Source organism: Anser anser, assembly GCF_964211835.1.
Source record: "Anser anser genome assembly, chromosome: 2".
NCBI lineage: Eukaryota > Metazoa > Chordata > Aves > Anseriformes > Anatidae > Anser > Anser anser.
Genome location: NC_139721.1, coordinates 32,011,006 through 32,035,985, shown reverse-complemented (window position 1 = coordinate 32,035,985; position 24,980 = coordinate 32,011,006). Strand labels below are relative to the sequence as shown.

The 24,980-nt window shown below is 36.2% G+C and overlaps 1 protein-coding gene and 1 long non-coding RNA gene across 9 annotated transcripts in view; one reads left to right on the top strand and one right to left on the bottom strand.

Moving 5' to 3' along the window:
* Positions 1-24,980, top strand: part of ZFHX4 (zinc finger homeobox 4) — a 151,518-nt gene that overhangs the window by 48,476 nt on the left and 78,062 nt on the right. The window lies entirely within an intron of this gene.
* Positions 1-24,980, bottom strand: part of LOC310894121 — a 68,287-nt gene that overhangs the window by 41,841 nt on the left and 1,466 nt on the right. For both annotated transcript variants that reach the window (XR_014579582.1, XR_014579583.1), the window contains exon 1: positions 1-24,980. This exon is cut by the window's left edge and continues 16,917 nt beyond it; it is cut by the window's right edge and continues 1,466 nt beyond it. This is a non-coding gene — a long non-coding RNA (uncharacterized lncRNA).

The following is a 24,980-nucleotide window of genomic DNA, read 5'->3' as shown; positions in this document are numbered from 1 at the left end:
TAAAAAAATGTGGAGAGTTTGACTTAGAAACTCTAACATACTCAAAATTTCTTGGCAGAAGACAGAGTTGGGTTAGGACTGACTGAATATTAAGGCATCAATTGTTGAAAATGCTGTCCCCTCAATACACCTGCATGTGGAATTGCTATATTGAAAGGCAAGATGATAGGGAGTATCTGTGCTACTAGCTACACTTGATGACACAGAGGCATCGGGGCATTTCCTTACCCCTTTCTTTACTAGTAAATGGCATGCTTATTATTGTAGATCTGTCACATACTCTTGATACATTTGATGATAAAGTGGTATTGGTGAATAGCTGAGCTGAAGGCCATGAGAGCAATAAATGAAGTTACTCTTGAGTGACTCCATTCTTTTTTTGCAGGGAGGATCTGGGAGTGGGGGCAGTTTGGGGCGGCTGTTCATCAGCCTGGTGGGTGCACTCATGTGCTCCCATGTAGAGTATTGCTGAGTTCTAGTCTGTCACCCTTCTTGATCAACATATGCCCGAGATGATTAAGGGAGAATCATCTGTGCTTGAGATTGGGATGTCTCCAAGATGCAGATGATTTTCATCTGTACAACTATTTAATCATATTTGGATGGTGAAAACAATTGTTTGACCAAGTTTCTTGCCAGGCTTTGGGTTTGGATCTACCACCTGTGTTGCAAACTGAGTTCATGCTGGTAAGACTCAACACTTGGTGGAAATGGCTGAAGCATCATCCTATAGATGTTCTACAGTCTATAAGCCCTGCCAGATTCTACATGTGGCTACTGAAGTAACCCTAGGAATGATAAGCATGCCTTTGTCATTTATGTATGGCCGAGCGCTAAATGGATGGATATTGCTTCTTCAAATTAGCCTCTCTCAATTTCTTTTGTTTTAGAAATATCTTCCAAAAATCATTCTTGGTCCTGCTGCTGCAGCTCAATCTACAGTCATTTTCAATATTTAATATATTTAAACTTTTGTGCTCTGTTGCTTAGTTTTGGTTTGACACATGGTATATTTCTGTTCCCTGATTGATTGCAAATGTCCCATTAGAAATTGGCTGTTTCATGAATGCTCAGTTTACACATTCAGAATGTGCTTTCCTCGGATATTCTGCAGTGTGCATTTAAACATAGCTGTTTCTGAAATTCCTTGCTTAGGTCAGCAAATTTAGTTTGCAGAAATTCATGGAAAACAAACAGCCAAGAGATGGGGCATGGAAGGAACTAATTCAGGAATTTAAGACAAATGTATTCAGTAGTCTCCATCTCTCCTCTGATATTTTCACTGTAAGCACAGAAATTAGTGGCCTACATTTTGCCACATAAAGATTTGATGAGAAATGAGAGGTATATTTCCAAACTTTTGGGAGACTCCAGCTGCCAGGAATTCAGCTGTCTATCCATTAGCCAGTGTTTCTTACAGTAAGTATTTTGCAGCTGCTGTCCCTGATCTATCCTAATTCTCACAACTTGATTCTAGTTGCAGTTTCAGTCTGTTTCAACCTATAAAGATTTAAATGAATAGGACCTTGGTTCTCTCCAAAAACATCTCACTTCATACATGTAATTCAGATCAGCTAGTAGTACACTGGGCTTAATCTCAAAGGTGCTGGAAGCTTATATTTTCAGAGAACATTTTGCAAATGCAGAATCTGCTTTCTCACTTTCTTGATCAAAGTTTGAAATTTTTGACCATTTCATCATATAGCAAATCTCACTTGTCTTTCAGATTCCTGTAGGGTAAAGGAAGTAAAACGTGCCAATGGTGGGAAAGTTTGTTCTTGGGCAAAAATAAATTTTGATGACTTGGTTATCAGTGCTATTTATTAATGTGCTTTTACTTGGCAAAGAAAAAAAGAAAGTGTCTTTTGTGTGTGCATGTGTGTGGGAAGGGAATCTTATTAAGTCTAAATAAATAGACTGTAGGAACCATGGTAATACTTTACACTTCTCTAAAGCCTTTATTCAGAGGCTTTCAAAATGTTTTAACAATGTTAATTAAATTCAGTGCTCTTACGTTCTGTGTTAGCCTAAGTGCATATAGGGCCATCTTCATGTACATACTGGTAGACTGGAAGGAAGCTTGTGTTTAACTGTGTGCAGCAGCATTGCACTGCAAGTATTTTCATGGCAGGTGGAAAAAAAAAAAAGCTGTATTCAAGTGAAACTGCACAGGGAATTGCCTGTAGGTAGGCAAAATATAATTACTAGTTGAAATTTGGCCAAGACATTTGTCTTAACACTCTTCCTCGTTTGAAAAAATGTGCCACGTACTTAATAACTTTATTAAGTACAAGCAGTTATGAAATCTGTTCTTTGTTTCAACCAAAAGAAAACATTTCCTAACAGGATGGTGCTGTTAAACACCAAGCTAGGGCACTGACTCATAACTAATTTAGACAGAGAGCTCCATCAATGAATTACCAAAACTCTCTTTTGTAGTGCTAGTGTTTTCCTTGGAGATCTCCCCTCCAAGTACTGCCCCTGCTTTAGCCTGTGAGATCTGAAGGGATCACAGCACAAGGTGGTATGGCTTAGGGCTGTATATAAAATGATGAAGGAGAGAGTGAAACCCAGCCATGTGCTCCCTTTACTCAACACTGTGTTAGGAGAGTGAGGTGGCATTCAGTGAAACTCAGAACTACTCTTTTTTCTGCAATAAATAATCAGCCTATGAAATTCCCTGCTGTGGTGGGGGGTTATCCAGATAAACAGTTTATCAGGATTTTTAAGAAGGATAAGGGGATGAACGTTAATGATGTTTCTGATTATGTGGGTTGAAACAAAAAGATACAAGAACGTTTGGTTCTCTATTATTATTGTTAAATTCAGGATATAAACAGACTGTCTTCCAGGGTCAGGCAAGGATCCCTCGTCACACTGCACAATTGTTTAGTTTCTCCAAAGGCTTAGTTTTTTACCCTGCTTTTCTGTGAATCTGATATTAGCTACTTGCACAGACAGAATGTCGGAAGAGCTGGGCCAATGGTATGATTCATAGTGTTACTCCTGTGTTTCCATCTCTCTGTCTCCCTAAGTGACTGTTCTCAGAGGACAGCATTAGACTTCAAAAATGAATATGAGAACTCAGTGTTTCAAGTGTAAATACGATGCCTTTGTATTGGCAGTTTTAGTCTTGCTAAGGCAAGATACTGCTCCAGCAATAAACAACCAAATCTGCATGTCTGGATTATTATTATTATTTCTTTGTCATCTTATCACTCAGCATGGGAGAGGAGGGCCTGCATCATAATTAGTGTTTTATTTATTTATTTAGGAAGTACAAACAATAGACAGAAAGGGCCACTTGGCAACTAATTAATTAGCTTCTGCTCAAAGAACATGACAAAGTTTCCCTTCAGAAGAGCATTATTCACAGTCCCGTGGATTTGCATTTTCACATTTGAGTTAATCATCAACATTAACCAAGTTGATATCCTAGGTGCAGCATGTAAAGGTACAGATTTGGAATATGTTTTTAAACTCTTATGACTATTGGAAATATATCATTGATTACTCTAAGAACAGCTATGATTCAGTACCACATAGCACCTCTTCACATTTTTAAGTACAATTTGCTTCACCTTTTAAAAGGGGATGGGGCAACTGCTGCCCAGCTCCTGTGATAGCTAGTTACTGTAGAGCCTACGCAGGACAATGTGATATCTGGTTTGACTTTGGTTACTATTTTCCAGTGCAGTTTTGTCGGCATCACAGAAGCACGTTAACTCTCTGTGATAACAGTTATTAAGTATTTGGTGCGCTGTGCTCTGAGCAAGGTTTAGGAGAACAAGCTCCAGTGCTGCGAACATTAGTATCAGAATAAACAGTTCAGACCTCCCAAGGCTGTGTCCAGATGACTTTCTGGGTCTTGTCATGGCTGTTGTCTATCCCTGGCCAGTGTGTGGAAACCAGGTCTGAAAGGGATTGGGGAAGTGGAGGTAAGGTGATGCACTGCAGGGGTTTGTTCTGATATGGGGCTGGGAGATGGCAGGGCACTCGGACTCCATGTTTGGGAAGTACTACTAGTTTTTGTAATGCAGACAGAGTCTGGGAAAGCAGAAGATTTGAAATGTAATACAGGAATCGATCTTCTTTAGGGTGTGGCTTGTTGTTGAGTATTTTTTTTCCTTTGTATTTTCCCTTTCCCTTTAGAGTGTTAATAATGTGCTGAAGGAACTGCAGACTTTAGGATGTCAATGGGCCTTGAAGAAGAACTGTAAGGAGGAAAAGTAATGTTTGACGCAAAAGAACAGGAAAGCTTCTTCCAGTAGAAGGGAAGAAAAAAACATTCATTATTTGAGTAAGAACTCAAAGGAAATGTTGAGATATAGGTTTGCCAGGTAGCCAGGCTGTAATGTTAAGCACTAGAGAGTGAAAACTTTTGGCCCAAAGAAAACTATGCAGACCCTGAAAAGTGAATTGGTGGGGAATCCAGTTGAAAGATTTCAAATAAAAGCTCCTTCAAATACAGCCCAAATAGCAAGAGACGCAAGACTACTGCAAAGTTAAGATGCAAATGAAACAGTTTTATTCATGCTGTTCAGTGAGTGAACTAACATTTAACAGGTTTCATATCTTTCTCATATATTTCTGCAAAGAACTATAGTTATTAATGGTGGTATTAGAAACTAACTAATTGTGTTAACTTATAGCACTGTAATGTACCTTTTAAAAGCAGATATCCATGTAGAGGAATCAGGGTTTTCTTTGTTATTTCTAGTCTTAGCCAGAGGTGTGTAGAAGGGGGAGGGGTATAAGGATTATTTTAATCCTCAGGTCAGACATGGGTATGTGAGTGGACACTGGCATGCAGACCAGCTAAATCTATTATTCTGAAGCAATGTACAGTAGTTCCTAGTATGGACAATGAAAAATAACATTTACCTAAAACAGGAATGATTTTAAGCTGCCTTCATTTGTTGAGCTGAAACTAGATGTTGATTTGTCTTTGCATCACTCTATATATATGGCTCATTAAATAATATAATTAGAAGTGAGATTTCCATTCTCTTAGTCACTGATTTTTGTCTTAGTAATTATCACAATAACTTAGAGTAAATTGAAAATAAGCATGGAAATAACATTAAAAATGGAATGTAAAAACAGTGTTTACTTCAATTGATCGCAACACAAAAGATAAATCCAAAGACTCTCTAAAGAAACATGGGTCTTTTTTACTCTCCTTTTTAGACTTGTCCTTTGAATCAGGGATTCAAACTTGAAATAACACAGTGGCATTTGCAGACAGTCTCAAATAGAAATGAAAGATTCACTGAATACTGACACAGTCTTAGGGCTTTTTGCTGTAGCAGTGATACTTGTAGGTTTGGCTCGAAGTATTTTTGTAGTTTAAGCAAAAAGGAAGCTTTTGTCTCTTGGGCTCAGAGTTTAGCCTCTTCAACAGAAAAGGTTCAATTTCAGAAGTATTTTTAAGCTTTTTAATAATAAGTGATGAGCCAGGATCTTAGAAAATATGGCTGCTGTAGCCACTAGGTAGTAATATAAGGAAATAACAAATCTCTCCTCAGCCATCCCTTTTGTGTCATACAGCAGCACTAAGTGGAGTTTCATTTTAAGTGCATGTCCAGGTCAGATTTGCCTTCCCCTCAGCGGCTGTGATGAGAGTCAGTCTTCCAGCTGTTACACAATATCATGGACCCCAAAAAGTCAGCAGGAAAAGCTCAACTAACATGACACATATGCTAATAAAAGACTGGTCTTCCTTTTTTGTTTCCCCCTTTTTTTTTTTTCTTTTTTAATGCAGATGCTAAATGACATATCCAAATAAGCATTTTAAAAAGGCTTTGTAAAAGTTTATTAATAAATGTCATTACTACAAATCATCATGTGTGCCCCTTTGAAAAAAAGTGCTTCTTATTAGAGACTAGAGACAGAATATTTACTTGAATAAAATTATTAATAAATCACATTAAGACCTTTTTCTATTATTATTGGTCCATGAATACTTCATATGCTAATTTAAGGCTTAAGGATATTTAGTCATACAAGCCCTCCAGTCTGAAACAGACATGTACCTTATTATTATTATTTAAACACCTGTCTTTAATGTTTTGAATATATTTATAAAACATACTTGTCCTCTTCATAAAATTGAAAACATCTGCTAGGGATTTTCTGTTAAAATGTTGCGGGCATGCAAGTCTGGTGGTAGGTCAGTCTGCCATTTTGAATGGCAATTAAGCTGACAGTGCACCCTGTACCAGTGAGACAGTGAAAACAAACAAAAAAGGCAGATGGTTCATTTAGTTTAGTAATTGTAATTTGTTGTTCATTAAAAGTAATTCCCACACAGGCATTCTCTATGCAGTTGGAGTATATGGACAATTTTATTCCACCAACCTGTGCTAATAATCATTTTTGTTAGTGTAATTTGCACTGACATTTGATAGGCAGTTGATTAGAGCAGTATGATTTTGTCAGAACTAAATTTAATTGTAATTTTTTCTGTTTTCATTAGTCTGCTTTTATAACTATCATGACCAAGCAGCGGGAGTTTGGCTCTGAAATACGAAATATCACAGTAATGTTTTTTTGTTGTTGTTGTTTGGCTGGTTTTTTTTTTTTTTTTTTTTTAGGTGATTGAACCTTTTAATTGAGGGGTTTGTGTTTGAAAAAGTTTTTTTTTTTTTTAAATATATGTATGGAAGACAAAAAAATAGTGTCAAAACTATTCTAGAGTGATTCTAAGTATACTTTGAATGGAGGAATATACAGAGTTAAAAATATAACAAAAACACAAAAACAAGCTCAACTAGTTAAGCTTGAGATGTTTTTCAGTCTTCTAAATATTGTTAACTGTAGTGATAGTATTGTAGCTGTATACATTCTGATAAGTAGAAAGAAACCTTCTGACCAGCTTAAAATAAATAAATAAATAAATATTGGCTCATAGGTTTTATACAGAGATTTTTTTCCCCTCTCTTTAGAGTATAAAATTACTGTAAATAAACTTCAAATGAAGGAAACTAGTGCCCTCTTGATGATTATAATTACAGAGCTGCTCAGTTTGATAATCATGACAAAGTTGTTCTCTCCTAGATGGCTTAAATTAGAAAGTAATTCTTCACGAAATAAATATTAGAACATCTTGATACAAATGTAGACAGACAATTCTTAAGGCAAATCTCTAGGGCTAAGTACATCTTAGATATTTTTCTCTCACTGCATGGTGTAGCACTTCTATTAACCTGCAGTATCAGAAATGTAGATAAAATGCTAGATGCAGCTTTGAGAGCTTCAGTTTGCTTTTACTTTTTAACATCTTGGTATTTTTGGTGGCTTTGCAAGATAATATCGGTAAAGCAACACAGCAAACAAGAGAGGGTTGAAGGTCTCATGCTATTCAAGTCATTGGCAGCTCCATTATTAATTTCAGTTGAACTGTGTAATCTATGAAAAATACTAATATTTGGGGGAACTATCCAAATAGAGTATAATAGGTACTGTCTGGCAGCATGAAGTAACATCCTGTCATAAGTAATTTTTTTTTTTCTTTTAGAGACTATGGATGTTTTATGTTACAATTTTGCTTCTTCTGAGGTACAGTATCCACTGGGGTGTATTTCCCCTTCGAGTTGCAACTGTGTAAGTCAGAATATGCTTGACCTACTAATTTTCAGTTATATGTTTTTCTCTTAGAATTTATTTTTTTAGAATTATCTGTATCTAGGAATTGGGCTGGAAACAGGAAAGAAATTCTTCTGGTTTATAACTTGACTCTTGTTTCTGCAAAATATGAAGAAGACAGTGTTTATTGTAGTCAGAAAAATAGTTGGCATGATTGTGCGTAAGTGAAGAATCTCTGGATTGTCTCAAAGTGTTAGCTGCCCATTTGCAGACAAGCAAGCTTTTAGTGTGCAATTTAGGTCAATGGATAGAGGGGAGAAGATGTGTTTAGGCGACAGATTTTAAATCACCATAATATAAATATGCTTCCCTTTTCATCCGGAATTTGCTTTCTTTCAAGGTAATTTAGTGGAGCAGACATGCACTTATGCCTGTCTTTGTAATTTTAGGGATTAGGATAGTGAGGATTAAATGCTGACCCTTAATCTTCAATATCAACTTTAAGAGCAAAATATAATATGCAAATGGAATACATTCATTTTGTGTTTATATATTTTAATCTCTGTAATTTAGTTTTAAGAAGATGGAAACTCATCTTTGCCTTATTTATTTTGAATCCCAAAGCAAGATGCCATTAAAATCTTTATCCCTGTATCTTAGAGGATAAATGTTTATCCTTTAGGGATTAAAATATAATTTTTTTAAAAAATGAGTTTAACCTAACACTCTTACATCAATCCAAGAGCTATGTGTGTCTGATTTAAAAGTATCCTGGAGTGTCACGTCAAACATTGATAATGGGGAAAAATATCATCCTGTGTTTATTTTCTAAAATCAGTGAGTGGAATTTGCATTAACAGAAATCAATTGGTTACTGTACCACAGATCAATTTGGTCAGTTCGTTGTAAGCTTTTCCTGAAAGTTCTGGATATAGTCAAAATGTAGACCTCAAAGTCTGAGAGAGTATTTGTAAAGATTAAATATTCTGCAGTTATAAACAAGTAGAATAACTCAACTAGCACAAATGAATGGTGCGGTGTTAAGGAATCGGATCAGAAGGAAATCTGTAAGATGAAGATTTGGCAAGTAAGATAGATATATGAAATATTCTTCCTTCTAGCATTAATAATAGCAATGTAAAGCACAATTGAAATACTTGACCCAATTAGATTTATACTGGATGCCAACATAGATGTGATTTTATATATATATAGGTGTGTGTATTTTGACATCACTGTTCCTGAAACATATTTAGAGCAGGCCATTGTATTACTTTAATATCTGCATGCCACCTTTCTCTAGTTTTGCTGATTTTTACTATCATGGCAGATTGAATGTCTCCAAATAATTTTGCAGCAATTTTCAGATTTCTTCACACTAAGGATTTAGAACATCCTTGTATGATCTGCATGTTAAAGTCTGTATCATTAAACGTTAAATGAATCATGGTAATGCACCACATTCCCGTCCAGCGAGTCATCACCCAACGACCATGTTCTGACAACCATAGTCTTAAAAAGAAAACTTTCTTCTGTGACAAATCTTTCAAGCATTTCAATGTTCTTTGGAGAGTAAAGTGCTACCCAAACTGAATACAGTTGTCAGAACGTGGATCTGCAGGGATGTTATGAGAGCAGAGTAACAACATGAACAGTATATAAATAAATAAAAACAACACCTACCAACTTTGTTTTTATTATCATGGCCTGGGAAGTTGTGTTGGGTTGTTGCACATGGTATGTCAGAAAACCACTGAAACATTGAATTGTTACCTACAGATGAATTCCCTCAAGAAATATTGAAGAAGTAAATGAATGCATTCATAGTTCTGTCTCTCTGTCTTTGGGATGCTCTCTGGCCCAGAGGTAGCTCAGAGGAAAAGAAAAAAAAAAAAAAAAAAGCCCTTTTATCTTGAGGATAAAAGTTTGCTATCATGTCTGGTCCTCTTATAGACCTTATAAGAGCGAGAAGCTGCTCTGTGTCCTTATCATTCCCGAACACTTCTGTAAAAGCCAAAAACTATCTGGATTTTAATGTAAGTTTTATGTTTTATTAATTTCCCCGATTGTATTGAATGGGAAAGAACACACCACACAGTAAAAATGCAGTCACACCTTCATTACTGCTCAGTTGAGACCTAACAAGTGTCAAGTGTTTTAGCCCTGCTTAACTGATATGCACCTGAAAGTTTGTAAAAGAACACAGTAAGAAAGGTCAAGAAAATGGGATATTACATACTATCCTATTCTCATAGGTAGCTAAGAGGCATATGCAGTATTTAAGGCCTATCACAATGATAACATTGCATATGAATGAGTCAGCTTAAAAATTCTTGTTTATATTAGATCTGCTAGCATAATATAAAAAACATCAGCACAATTAACAGTGGACACTCAGTCCTTCCATCAAAGATTATACTATATTTTCTAAAAGTTTGTGTTAATGGATTACATGAAGAGGATCACACACCCTGCTTTACAGGTGACATTTCTGGAGGTGGATTTTTTTTTTTTGATGTTTTCTGCTAATTTCATGTTATATTAGACCTAAGATGTCAGCATGGATGTCCTATGCTAAAAGAGAATCTATTTTAACTTTGTGTTGGTGTTGATTGCTCAACATGTTTTTGTGATGCTTTAGTCAAATCTTTCATCTGAGTGTCAGGGACATTCTTTATATATTGCAATGGTGTTAACTCAAATTAAAGTGACATTCTCAGGTAAGTAAGTGAACTGTCTAATGTATGTGGATACCTGGAATTAAGTTTTTAGCCAAATGTACACAACAGACCAACAGTAATTTAAGAGAAAAGAGTAATATTTTATGGAGCTATGGGTAATGGACAGTAAAAGGCTACTATTTTGTATTATATCCAAAATAAAGATTATTGTCAGAGTAAAGTATGTTTTTTTTTTTGAGTTTCTAACTTGAAAATCCACTTCTTTTTTTCCTTCTTTTTAGAAACAATGAAAAAGAACCTTTTCCTTATATCCTCTTCATAATACTTATTATGCCTGAATGGTTGGAACTAAAAAAATACAGTTTTGTAAACTTGCATCACACAAAATGATGAAGTAAATTCCCATAGACATGCAGGTTTCCCAACTCAACACACTTCCATGGGAGTATGGCTGAGGAGATGGGTGGTACCTCACAGAAATCAGCAAATCTTGACTTTGTTAAGTCAGCTGAACTCTGGTCAGGGGACCTCCCCTGATATCAACGCGTGATGTCCAAAATTATAAAATTTACCTGGAACCAGCTCTTGGACACAGTCAGGAGGGAGAGACAGAAACTGAGGCAGTGTTTAGATGCCAATATTTTAGTTAACATCTATGAAAATGTGTTAACACATTTTAAGTGGGACGTAATCAAACAATGTAAATTTTTTGTATTAGAAGCTAGCCAATTTAAAACCTAAGCTTTCTCTGAAGTTTTAACTCAATCTTGATGATTTAAGGGCTTTTAAGTTGTGCTAGGAAACATGTTCTGACATGTTAGAAATCGTCATCTAAAGAAATTCTTAAAGATTCACATAGATAGGAACTAGTAGCAGCTGCAGTGTCAAGAGCATAAGTGCTATCTACGAGAAAATTTGCTAAATAAGTGGGCAGCTGCTTTCAGCACTAGCTGCCATTTTTCAGTGGTCTTCACAAGTGGCCATAAGTAGAAAACATTACCGTAGCCCTTGAGGGAAGTGCACAAGAGATGCTCATTTGAGGGCATTAGGGCTGATTGTACAGTAGGTGCCTAAAGCGTGAGCGAGGTTCAGAGGAGCTGCCTGGGTGATGGAGCCAGGGCTCCACAGCAAATCCTGCAATTGTCAGAAGTTTGGGTGGCTGTGCCTGCTGGCTTAGACTGCTTCATATCATCATTGGGATCCTTAAAGGGGCAAGTCTCCCAAAGGCAGCTTGGATTTGGGTAAGGGCTGCATCCAGGTGATTCTCTTTTGGTGGAACAGAATAAACAGCAGTGATGAGTGCCATAGAGAAACATGCACAGCTATGCTGAGAAGCACTCATCCACTTCTGGATGCCCATATGTGCTTTATCCCCACATATCCATACATTACAAATAAAAACCAAACAGCAAGAACATCCATCCAGCCCTAGAATGCAACTGTGCATTTCCCAACGTACTTTCATGAACCACTGTAACCTTGTCCTGTCTTGAGCCTTACACCTTGAGCACTTATCCAACCCTCGATTTCTTCAGGCAATAGGAGATCTATATGACTCACTGGTCTTGTTAGAGTAGTTAGAGAACTTTAACTCTCTTAACAAAATGTCCAAAGTTGCTGTGACATAAAAGATGGGGAAAGGGAAGAACAACAAAACACATTGGCCTAATAATTTCTTCTAATCCCTTAGAGGCACTGATTGTTGGGATAGTCTCCATGGCACTAACCACCAAAAGTGCATGAAATATTTGTTGAGAAGTAATAGTTCCTTGTGGAGTTCACTTCCAGTACTGAAAAACCTGTCCACTTAGAAACAAGCAACAACCATTATAACCTCTGGGACCGTTCTTGCTGTAAAATCAATATTTGAAGGTAATCACTTTATATCTGATGCATGAGTCCGGATGATTTTACTGGTTGCCTGTTGTTAATATGGACCACTGCCTAATTGTCATTCCAGAAGAGGATCCAGATGTCCCTTATTCTTTCCCTCCAGCCCACCGTGGCTTTCATTACCAGAAAAAAATTCCTAAAAGGTGATATCATTTACTGTTAGAAGCTGAATAGGACAAAAGCCATCCCTCCTTGCACCTTTAGCCTAGCAAGCAGATTTTAAAATTAACACTTCTCCCCAGCACCAGAAATGCATGTGATTTCACCAGTGGTCCACATACAATCCCATTTGAATACCCATGGCTTTACCCTTAAAGTCCTTCAAACATATACGTTTTGCTATAAAACCTCCATTCTCATTCCTCCACATGTTGTAGCAGTGGTGTAGGGTTTTCTTCAGCATGTGTGCTAGGGAGAGGAACAAATGTGACATTTGACTCCTGACTTCAGTGGCGGTATGCCACAGATAGTACTCAAATACCAGCACGAAAGGTACAAGTAGGAGAGATGAAATTTGCTCTCAGTCTTCTGCTGAGTTTACAGTCTTAGCAACTGAGTCAAATCTTTATTTACAGAAGATACATAGTCTTTTTTGGTTTTGTCTGATTGTTTGATTTTTGTTTTTAATATTATTTATTTTCTTCACATGGAAACATTCTGGTAATATCCATGAGGCTAAATTACCCCCAAATTCAAGGAGATCCTCAGGTATTTGAAGTCTACCCATGCGCTTGCTGTGAAACACTCCATAAGTATAATAGAGCACTTTGTAGTATTTTTCAGAAACATTATTGCCTGTATGACAATTGCTGCTTATTTATTTGGGGTTGTTTTGTCATGGAGTATGAAAAAGTACAGCCAACTTGGATAATGTCTCTTTCAACTCCTGAATCCTGTTTATATTAAACTCCTGTTTATATTAAATTTGCATTTGTTCCTCATATTTATCTGGCTGTTGAGATGATGATTAAGGCCTCTCAGGCCTTGATTTGCTGGAGGTACCCAGAACCCTAATAAACCTCTCTTCTGTTAGAAAGAACTTTTTCAATAAAATATTTTCTCATCTCAGAGTACCACCACCTGTACTCTTCTTCTCCTCTTCTCAAAGCTAGACTGTTTACATAGCAGTGAGGAAAAGTGTGTTTTTGCAAGGATTAGATTTTTCTGAGAATTCATAGTAATGATTTTTAGTCAGCTATGGAATACAAGTTGCATAGTGTTTGTTTAAAAAAAAAAAAGCCTTTGTATTAATTTTAAAAGTTGTAGGACAAAAGACTTCTCTTAAAGGGAGGGGAAATGTGCTTAATACATACTCCTGAGTTTACTATATATTTAAAGTAGATATATACCTTTCTGCTATGAATCTTTGACCAAGTGCCAAATGTTGCATTGCCAAAGGTATAGCATTTCATTTATTTCTTTAGGCTCAATAGCAGTTACTGGTAACATGTGTTTGTAGGGTGTCAGTTCTGATGGAATTTTTTTACTTGGACTGTTTCCAAGTAATGTTGGTATGTGTTTAAAATGTTTTAAAAATAAATCAGACTTTTGTGTTTCTGCAATAGAAATTCCAGGCTGAGTGATAAAGAGGGATTCACTTGCCATCATGATTTTTTTTTAAGCTCTATGTTGTTTGTGGGAAGGGACTTTGTTCTTTATGTTTTGCTTTACGGTAGGCTAAAACAATATAATAACTCGGAATAAGTGCTCAGGACAAATGTCTGATACTTTAAAGGAACTTATAAATATGAAATATATATATATATATATATTGCCCTGTCAGAAAAATGCTTTTAATGTCGCTTCCCTCACACAATTTCTGTTCTCTACCAGATCTGCTGCTTGTGATCGAGTCTTTGCAGACGCACTTTTGCGGCTCTGAAATTTTTGTCCGTTCCCTTTCTGAGAGACAGAGACCTAGCAGAAATCATCTCTTTTCATACTGAGACCTTATGTTGATTACTGTGCACATCTAGGATCTCTTACATGGGAGCCACTGGACACACACTGTATGTGCGATAGCTAAAGGGCACTTAAAAACACTGTTCCCCCTAATTCTGTAAGGATTCACAAGAAAAAGGAATATGTCTCTGAAAAATTCAAGTCTGGGACCTCAGGATGTTGTAGCCAGTGAGAACCCCCTGTAAGTGGAATTAAGACGCCTGCCGGGAGCAGAGTTTCTGCAGCAGTACTGCGATCCTCTGATCTCTGCATGCTTTCCCCAGGTGACAAACTTCCCCTTCGCTTTGTGGGCATCTGCTACCCTGGGCTCTTTCTCCTGTGGATGAATATAAATCTCTCAGCCTGGTAAGGCAGCCAGCTCAAGTTTGCCAGCACTTTGTACCAGCTGTTCAAAAGAGGCTGCTTAATGCAGATGCCCTGGTTCATGTACCTTACACCTGCGCTTGCAGAGGTGCTGAGCACCTGCAGGTATTCATCTGCTTTGTTCAGTCTTTGTGAAAACTGGGCCTGTGCTGTCTCAAGCTGAGCCTCTACAGCTGAATTCCACCCCCACCAAAATAAATAAATAAATCAGGGACTGTTTTTTGGAAAATAACAGGGGCAAACATGAGGTACTGATAAGCTTAGTCAAATTTTGTCAGTTATTTTTAAAGCAAACATATTGACATATCAGAGTTTGGCCTTTACCTTTGCCTGCCAGGTGAACTTCTTGTCTTTCAAGAAAAGATATTTTATTTTCTTGAGGACAGACTTACTGCACAGATTATTCTGTACATTGGTGGCATTTTTTTTATTTTTCAAAGGATGATTGAATTTAGAGTGGCTTTTCAGTTTTATAATGGCATAATCTATAAACTATTTATAAGTATTCAATTTTCAGCATGTACTCTGTATGTGCAGTAGCAAATACTACTACATTTGCTTCCAAGTTTCACTGTATATCTGGAAGCTTGATAATAACAGTTCATATTTTCTTACCAAACTGATAATGTGTTATTAATTCAGATAAAAAAGGAGGTAGCTCTACCAGATTCTTCTGTTTTGTCCCAGGTTTGAAATTTTATGAGAACCAGACTACACATTCCTCTGCTGTTAGACAGTATTATTTTCAGAGATGCTAACCTGTTAGTGATTAGCCAAGACTGGTGTCTTGGATGCTTGTGGTATCAGAAAGCCCTTCCCTGAGGACTTCTCTGGTCCAAAGAGAATTTCCACATTTGAGCTTGAAAAAGATGGTCTGAACAAGGGTATATTCCCAACTAGGGGTCAAATCCCATGAGTCCATGGGAATTTTGCCTGAGTTAAGACCACAGGATTTGACCCTTCAGGATTTATTCTTTTCTTGTACAGATGTTTAAGTCGTTTAAAATTATGTGGTCAAGTGTTCAAAGAATTAGCTGCCTAACAGACCTTTTGCTTCTAACCCCAGCTAATTTACTGTCTCTGCTTATTGGTGCCTAGGATGTACTTAGCTCATCCTATAAGGCAAATTAAGGAAACTTCAGGCCTCTGGTGAAAAGATTATCAAGGAAAGTAAATTACAAAATATCACAGACTGTATGTGGCCCGAAAGGTCATTTAAGTTTTATTTGTAGAAAATAGCTATTACCTTTACAACATGACTATTGGTAGTGCTAGAAAGCAATTCATTTGCTATATTTGTATGTTGCTCTGTGCAGAATTCTGCCCAGTGATCCTGATCATATCCTCTGTATGTTCTATTTTTTTTTTATCTTAAATGTATATCTTTACAGGCTCATCTATGAACTTTTAATAGGGCTTGTTTTGGCAGCCCATCACTTCAGCTGTTCATTTTGATTGGACGATAGAATAACTACGATATTTAAGATGATCAAGTTTAAGACATTAATTGTTTTATCAGAACATGTCATGTGTTGTAACATTTCTTTAATGTTTGTGCATGCACTTGTGTACAGACCTGTTTTCTGTGCGTGTGTACTATCACATTTAAGCACATCACAATATACTAACGTGCACACGTAGGTAACCTGATGCTGTTTTCTACTAGGTTAGCATGGAGTTTTCTAAAAAAACAGTACCTGCAAAGATATTAATATGTTCCCTGCTATGTAAGTTTGTGACACATCAGACTCTTCTACAAATCTCCTGAATTAAGAAAAGGCTACAGTAAACTGTATACAATATATTTGTTTATATTTTATGGTTTTGTTTTAATGATTGTATTACAAACTTGTTTTTGTGCTCTGAAATCTATTTCTTTAGATGACCTTCAATGTGAAGTCTATCTAGTACTCAAGAAAAAACAAAACAAAACAATCAAACAAAAACAACTAAAAGCAAGCAGCACCTATGAAAGGGAAAGAATAGCATCAGGTATAAGGTCAAAATGCTCAGACTGACTCTGCATAGTCATATCCCCAGAAACATTGTTGGCAGGAAACAAATGATCTTCCTTCTCTCACTGGGTTTACAGTATTCAGGCCATCTTTCTGAACTGGGACTCTGCAGCAGATAGGAGTTACCTTGTCCCAGCTTGGAAAACGAAATAAAATGCAAAAAGTTTGTCTAGAGAGACATTTTCAAAAAAAAAAAAAAAGAAGAAAAAAAAAAAAGCCAAGAGGCAGGATGATTTTTTCCAGCAAGTCTAATAGTAAATTTGGTTTAATACTAAAGACCATGGATGCTGCTTTGGAGGGGGAGAAGAAAGAAGGAGAAAGAAGTGGAATACTGCTAGCTAATAGAGTTTAATTTCTTTTCCTCACTCACCTGTTTGCCTGGAGATGAAAACAGAATCACTTCTGATGCCTGTTTTTTCCCTTCCCTAGAAACAGTTACTATTTGCTATGGCCTCCATAAAACTTTTCACCACCCTGCTGTATGTCTTTCATAACGGGTCATATGAAATGTCTTTCATATTTTTTCTGCAGTCACAGTACAGGAGAGGACACAAAAGTAGTAATGTCATTTGCTTCTGTTATGGGCAAGAAAAGATGGAAGCTGCTTTTCTAAATTGGGCACTGTGTAATTTTACTTATTGATTTACAGAGCACTTATTATCATAGTAGAACATTATAATGAACATAGCTGAAGACTGAACATTTGTTGAAACATGTCTGAGGCATTTCTACATGTTGCTTGAGGGATGAATTAATTTACATGATGTTTTACTTTTTAAATAAAACAATTTATTACAGAAATCAAAATGTCAAATCTAAAGGCTCTTATCTGTGAGCTCCCATAAATTATTTCCTTGAAACTTTTTTGGAGCAGGACTCCTCACATATTCCTCCCTCAAGCCTAAATTACAGAAACAATAAGTAATAAGTTATTGTAGGTGTAATGACAATTAACCATTAAAAAAAAAATAGTTGTTTTGATTTTAGATTACTTTCCCCTTAGATAAAAGTGTCTCTGCTCTGGATTTTTAGGTTTCCATTGCCTCAAGTTTTTCAGTCTTTTTTTTCTTTTTTTTTTTTTTTTTTTGAAGGGGCCACTTACCTGTGTATGTCATTAGACAAGTGTCTCCCAGGTGTGATTAGCCTCCTGTGTTCTCACAGTTTTTTGGCAGCAGCAGAATGGTGATTTCTGTTTGCATGCTGGTGAGGTTCTGGTGATGAGCCATTAAATAAAATGATCTGTCCCCAGGCCAACCAGTTGGGTCATTGCCAAACAGTAATCCAGTACAATTAAGTATCAAAGATTGAAGTACTCCATTATTGCAAGAGATCTGACTGCAGCCACCTGGAAAAGCAGAGAGCTGAGGAGGGAAGAGTGATCAGGACATTTATTTTCACTGGAGTATACTAATTTCACTGGGGTTTGTTCGAACATATGGGATTTGGATATCCATAAATTTAAAATTAGCATTTAAATTTTCAATTTCAGCTTTAATTTCCTTCCCAGGCTGGGGGTCGAGAGAAGAAAGAAATGAAAGTAGGAAAGAACTGACTCAATTTCCATGACTATTTCTGCTATTCATGTCTAATTTTCTTACTGACACACAAGACTTTATGGTCCTATTCTATCTTTTGTCCTCCATAAAGACTGTTGTGGCAGTTGCTACTGTATTTGTGCACACATTTATGCAGTTTCCTGGTGGCAACAAACTTAGAAATTTGTCAAATTATTTAGCAAATAGATTTTATTTTTTTACTTTGTAACTCACAGCCAAGAATGCCAATTTTATGTTCAACTATGGTCTCATTTTTATTTCTATACCTTTGCAAGTAATAATTTTTAATTTGTCAAAAGAACACTGAATTCTGGTGTGGAATTTTACTAGGATATGTCTTTTCTAGCCATTAGGACAATAGCACAGTAAAACACCATATCTAAAGCAAAGTCTTTTTAAAGTTCTGTAAATAGAGGAAATGGCTGAACATGTTAGGTATTTGAATATTTTGCAGCTACCCACAACTAATCAGACAGAAAATCACACCTAGTGTACACAAAGGAGTGTTTTAGATCTTATTAATGTATAATAACTGAAGAAAACCCACCCTTTTGTTACTAAAGCACACTTTGAGCTAGACTCACTTTGTGAGTTCTTCAAGGTGTTTGAGTGTGAAAGGGAAGAAAGAGTTTAGCCTTTTTCTCTATTTCAGGAACTTAATGATTGTAGAACCCCACAAAATCAAAACAGTCTTCATCTGAGGAAGTCAGAGAACATAAGGATATTAAATGTTAACACAGTCCTCTGAAGACATAGATGATATATAGATTTTATTGATGGAGAAACTGAGTCAAAAGATTGTTTAATTGTTATCCTTTACAGCTCAGTCATAGTTGAAAATAGCAATCAGGTATTCCCAATCTTATTTTCCAGCTGTAGCTCCTCTATCTAAAAAGCACTAAACTATAGTTTTGAGAAAGATTGAAATGTATGGGTTAAAGAGGAGTCATTCTAGTTTCATCAGGGGCTGCTCAAAGATCTGTGGATGCCAAATCTCTCCCAGAGCAAAAATGAAAGAAGGAAACAACCAGGAAAATGAAAACTCCTTTAAGACTTGGAAAAGTTAAAAGAAATGCAAAAACAGAATGAGTTAATACTAGCCAAAGGAGCCAGGGGAAATAAGAATAGCTTTTCAGATATATTGGAGGGAAAAAAAAAAAAAGAAAAAAGAAATAATGGAGTGAAAAAACAAGCTCAATAATAAATGAAGAGGGTGACAAAATGAAAGCTGGTTCTGAAATGGCTGATGCGCTGAGCTATTTTCAAAATCAGTCTTTGACAAGAAAAATAAAAGGAGCAAGGACATAATAGACCAAGTAATTAAGACCTTTTCAAAATAGTTGTTGATAGAAAAGAGTAAGGCAATACTTAGAAAAAATAGAATAAATGCAAATCAGCAGGTCTGGATGATAAGCATAGTATGGTCTTAAGAGACATAGATAATGAATTTACATAATCGCTAGTAATTATTTTTGAAAAGTAAAGTACAATTGAGGAATTATCATAGGATTGGGAAAAAGCAAATCTAGTACCAATCTTTAATAAAAGAAAAAAAAAAAAGAAGAGTAATTCTGGTAATTACTATAAGGCTGCCTGTTGTTATTTATAAATCCTGCTGTTTATGTGATACTGAAGCCACAAGAAACCATCCTTCCCCCAAAACAATTTAACTTACTACTTGATGTGACTTAGTTGAAGATGACCTAAAAGTAAAGAGGTATGAAGTACAAGAACAGTAGGAATACTTGTGTGTGTGTGTGTATGTGGTTCATTTTCTCTATGTATATATCTTCATGATTACATAAAGATTTGTGGTATTCTTGAAGTAATAACAATGATTAAGAAATAAGATAATGAATATTATTGCTCTGATGCTGAAGGTTGTACCTCGTACTTTCTCTTGTCTCCACTTGTTAAGCCCAAAGGCATTTCCAGGAGGCCAAGAATATCCAGGCAGGTGCTACTTACCTCCTCCCTGTTGCCTGGCCCCTCTGACTGCCTCATATGGAAATGAGTAAGATGGCTGTTTGACCATGACTTGTTCCTGAACCACACACACACTCACAGAGTATGGAGAGAAAAGCAAGCATGCTGATGAAATAGCAGAAATGGTCTTCTGGGCTTGTTGTTCCATAGGTTTCTTGGGTGGACAGTCTAATCCCTTTTACTCTTCCTAACACCTGGTCCCAAGAGGGTGCACCCAGGGGTCTTTAGGAGAAGAAAGGGAAGAAAGAGGGATCATGCCATCTAGTGGAATTCTCTCCCCTTCTTCCAGTTCTCTGAAAAACATGGAGGAGAGCATTGTCCAAGTGAACAGAGAAGAAACACAGTACTGCAGTTTCCAGAAGATGTGGAATACTGAGTAGAGTAAATTTAGATGCAGAAAACCAGGCAAAAATATTCAGAAACTGTGATTTAATAAAGGAATAACATGGAGGAAAAAAAATTCCTAGACCTTCACTTAGATGTATGGATTGGTAAAGAATTTTACAAAAGTTCTTGTGGAGGTGAGGAGTTGAGGTGAACTGGAGTATGCCTATATTGCCATATGAATTCTTCTGTTGGTTGCAGGGGTTCAAGTTGTATTCTGGGGATGGAGTAAGGTGTCCAGAAGTGTTCTGCAGATGTCAGTGAAAGACCCAATTTGTTGATCATATAATCAAGTAAGGGGAGGTAAACAGACTGTTCATTAAATCTACAGGTCGTACTAAAATTGGGAGGTGTTGCTAACACCAGTGAGGACAGTGAGAGAAGATATAAAAGGAAGTGAGGACAGGTTAGAAATATGGACAGGAAATCACAAAATGGGATTCAACCTGGCAAATGGAATATGATACATCTGCTGAAATAATAATGTGAAACACAGATATTCAGCAGGAGAAAGATCCTTGTAAAGAATTACTATTGAAAAAAGGCCTAAGGGTGGTAGTGGGCAGCGCATTGGATATGAGATTGCAATATGATACAATGAACTTGTCTGCTTCCCTAACAGTTCTGCTCTTGCTTGTGTCATATCATAGAACAGAAATGGGATAGACCCCTTCTATAGACTACAATGAGACTACAGGTATAATACTGCACACAGCTTTAGGCATGTCATAAAACAATAATAGATATGGATAGGTATAGTAATTGCAAGCTCTCTCATAGTGAAATGAGACTGGACAATGAATTTCGAAGCATATACTAGGAAGTCATTCTACACAGATGGGTGAATGCTGCTGTCTTTTTCAGCTTTAATTTTCACGTTTCTGTACAAGAAAAGTAAAATGAGCAGTAGTTATTGTTTAACCAAGTATCTTTGCACATCAAACATGTTAATTTCAGATTTTTCTGGGTCAGATATTTTGTTAGCCATGACATCTTAGGACCAAACTAACCATAATAAACTGCCCCTAGCCCAACTGGTTCAGTTCACTGCAAGGTGATTTGTAGAGGGATGTATTAGATTTATTCCCTGAGATAGAAGATGAAAGAAGACTACCCAGAAAAGAAGACCATTTAAAAAGAACCTTATCCTTGCTTGTATGTTTAGATGTTTGGACATTTGCAGTTTGAATGTTCTTCAGCCACCCAGTCAAAAGTCACATTACATGTGTATATACATATATATACACTCTGATACATGCCCCACTCTAATTTAATTAGTGAAACTTGATAATTTACTCTGCAGTTTATATAGGTAACTTACATTTTTACCCAAGTCTGCTCTCCTGCAAGAGGGCTGCCTTTGGCAGAAGCAGAAATACAGGGAATACTGTTCTTCAGAATAGTGTCTCCTGAAGTAGGGTACAGAAGGATGAAACAGTTGCTAATAGCCCTTCAATAAGTAGAGCTGTTGCTCCAGGCATGTGTGGGTGCTGCAGACCTTTTGATTTGTATCCAGCTGTTTTTCTCTGTTTTTAGTGATTCTAGAAACCCAACTGGGTCCTATTTGCCTGGGCCTTTTTGCCAATGCCTTATTTCTTACATCCAAAAGCATGTTTATGACCTAGAGATCGTACAAAGAGTTAGATGAGTTCCTGCACTGCTAAATAAGCATATCCCCCTTACCCATGTCCTTCACAGAACTGGGAGTATTTGTATATTATCCATTACAGTTTTTCGCGTCACACCAACTACTGCAAAATCTAAGCATGCGTATTGACATGTTGATAAGAAAACAATATGGAGAAATATGTAGTTCATTAATACTTTTTTCCTAAAAGCAAACGTGAAGATTTTTAGTTAATAATGTCATTGAAAATTCATTTTTAGTAAAATTAAAGGATCTACTCCTCTCTATTTTACTTTGTAAAAGTATTTCTTAATATCAGCAGGGGAAGATACTTGTTTGCTGACCTTTAGTGAAGTTGCCAGTACAGTTGTCTGCTCTCTCTAACGCCAATCATTTTTGCTATTGGTAAATGAACCTGACTCAAAGCCTTATAACATGTTACTTGATAAATAACAAAAATGGCATTTCATCATGAAATTAATATCACATTTAGGTTGTTCTAGTAGTGTAATGGCACTTTACCATTTTGACTTTTTTTCACACGTAATTAGGCATATTAGCAGTGCACTTATTAAGACAGAGAGACTCTTCAGGTCAAGTAGCCTGGTTATATGTTTATATATACCAAGCTAAAATCATGCAAAGGATGCAAAATTGCAAGAGAATAATTTATTATTTCCAATAATTATTTGCTTGTCGTCTCTAACAACCAAATTAAAGATCAGAAAAAAAGGATTAGGTAAAAAGTGGTAAAAAAAAAAAAAGTAAAAAAATGGTAAAAAGTAGAGGTTGAAATGAGTATTTGGAAAAGGTTTACGGACTCTTTGTTTTTATCACATATATATACTTGTGCTACATTTGTGTTGATCAATTTACAAAGCTTGAATCCCTCCTCCTGTGTTGAATGCACATCTTAATACCTTGTTAAATCAGCTTATTAAACCAGATCTTGATTATTGTGTTAATGCAAAAGTTTCTGATGTTTAAAACATATATGCTAGTGTACACATGCAGCAAATAATATCAGAACTTGGTTGTTAAAGTTTTCCTTTTCTTATCATGGCTAGAAAAGCTACAGTTGCACATTTATCTGAGAATAAAACATGTAAGCCCCTAAAAGGATTTTTGACACTGCCATCCTTGAAGATCTCTTATTATTAGTGCATTTATTTCTGTGTGTATTTATTTAAACAGATAAATGGATTTTAAATATTTTGTTCAGCTACAGAAGAAAAAATAATAAAACCAAGCTGAAGTTCTGAAAATGTGTCCGTCGTGGTTGCGTGCAGATACTGTAACTCGTGCTGCTGTCAGCTGCAGCCTGAGCGATGTAAGGGAGGGAGACCTTGCCCCTGAGATTTGGGTCTCCCAGTCTCCCACTTCAGGGGCACTCCAGTGACAAGTTGCAGGTATACACTGCCCAAGTGGGTGACAGTATCGTATGTCATATGTATATCATATGACAGTATTGACATACAATCATATGTTGCAAAGTAATAATTCAGGGATATGATCACAGCTGTGTATTCCCACGTACATTCATCTTGTAGACGTAAATAGCTTGCCCGGATTGCTTTTGGTGTTAACAATGATCTTAACCAAGGTGAAAAAAATGAAAATAGTAACAAGGTTTGATACAATTCTGGGATGATTTGGCAACCAGGATCACAATAAAATTGTTAACAAACAAAATACCATAAATAAATAGCTACTTTACAAGAAGTTGCAACACAGTTTTTTAGAACTGCTTTTGAATATTTTATCAAATAAATAGCTGCTGTAATTTCTATGGGATTCTATTTTTCATGCTAAATTTAGGAAATAGAGGCCGCAGACAGACCTGTGAAGTACAGCAGCAAAGTAGCTTCTTTAACAGCGGATTGCCTCTGTTTATGCAGGTATCTTAACTTTCCAGAGCTGGTTAACGTTATTGGTAGTGTTCCTAGCTTTTTAATAGTTTCTATCTTGCTTCTGCTGTTTTATGCAAAGTACAGTAAATGGGTGAGAAATTAAGTAAATACCCAAGGGAGGATCAAAATAATTTATACTACGCCACAGACATTTCAAGTCTTGCAGTCTCTGAGCAACCACTTGCTGAGCTGAGTAGCTCAAAATGGTAAAGTATACTCCATAAATCAGAAACCCAAGTCAGGGTTTCTGAAAAAACATTATTTTGCCAATGTTTTTATTAAAAACAGTACAAAATATGTAGTTTAACATAAGCTTTTTGCAGGCTTCAAGGAATCTAAGGATTTTGATAAAGCAAACTTTGTTTAAATGAACAAGCAGTATATTTGGAAAGATATATATTTATCAAGCTTTCTAATAATGGTAATTATATTTATGCAAAATACTTTGCATAAAACCAAGAGTTTACTGTGTGCCTGAAAATATAATTACTATCAAGCAGTGATATATTTGTTTTAGAGTAATATAAGTTAATTGTCTATGCACATCAAGTTAGTGATATCAGAGACAAAGAATGAACGATTCTGGAAATCAAAAATTTCTTGAAATCTATGGAATACACATACAGCATATTGCTATATAGCATTATATTTCAAATTGAGCCTCAAGGCCATTATCTCCAGCAAAGTGGGAGACAGTGTTTTCCCCATATCTTTATCTCTGATGAAGCAGCAAATTAGTGCCAGTTAAGGTGTTGGCTTTTTTTTTTTTTTTTTATGATGTGAATGCGTCTGGTAGAAGGTAGTCTACAAATTAGCCTTTACTTAGGCCTGTGAATAATTGTTATGGGGTAACAGTTTTAGTTAATTATTCTGGACTTTTTTCATTTTGGGGGTAAATCGCACCTAGTAATAAAGTTACTGCTAACATCAAATGCAGACACCATGGACTGTGATTTGAATGCCAGCTTGTTTGCAGCTATTTATTTGATTGACAGAAGACATGAACTTTCACCTCA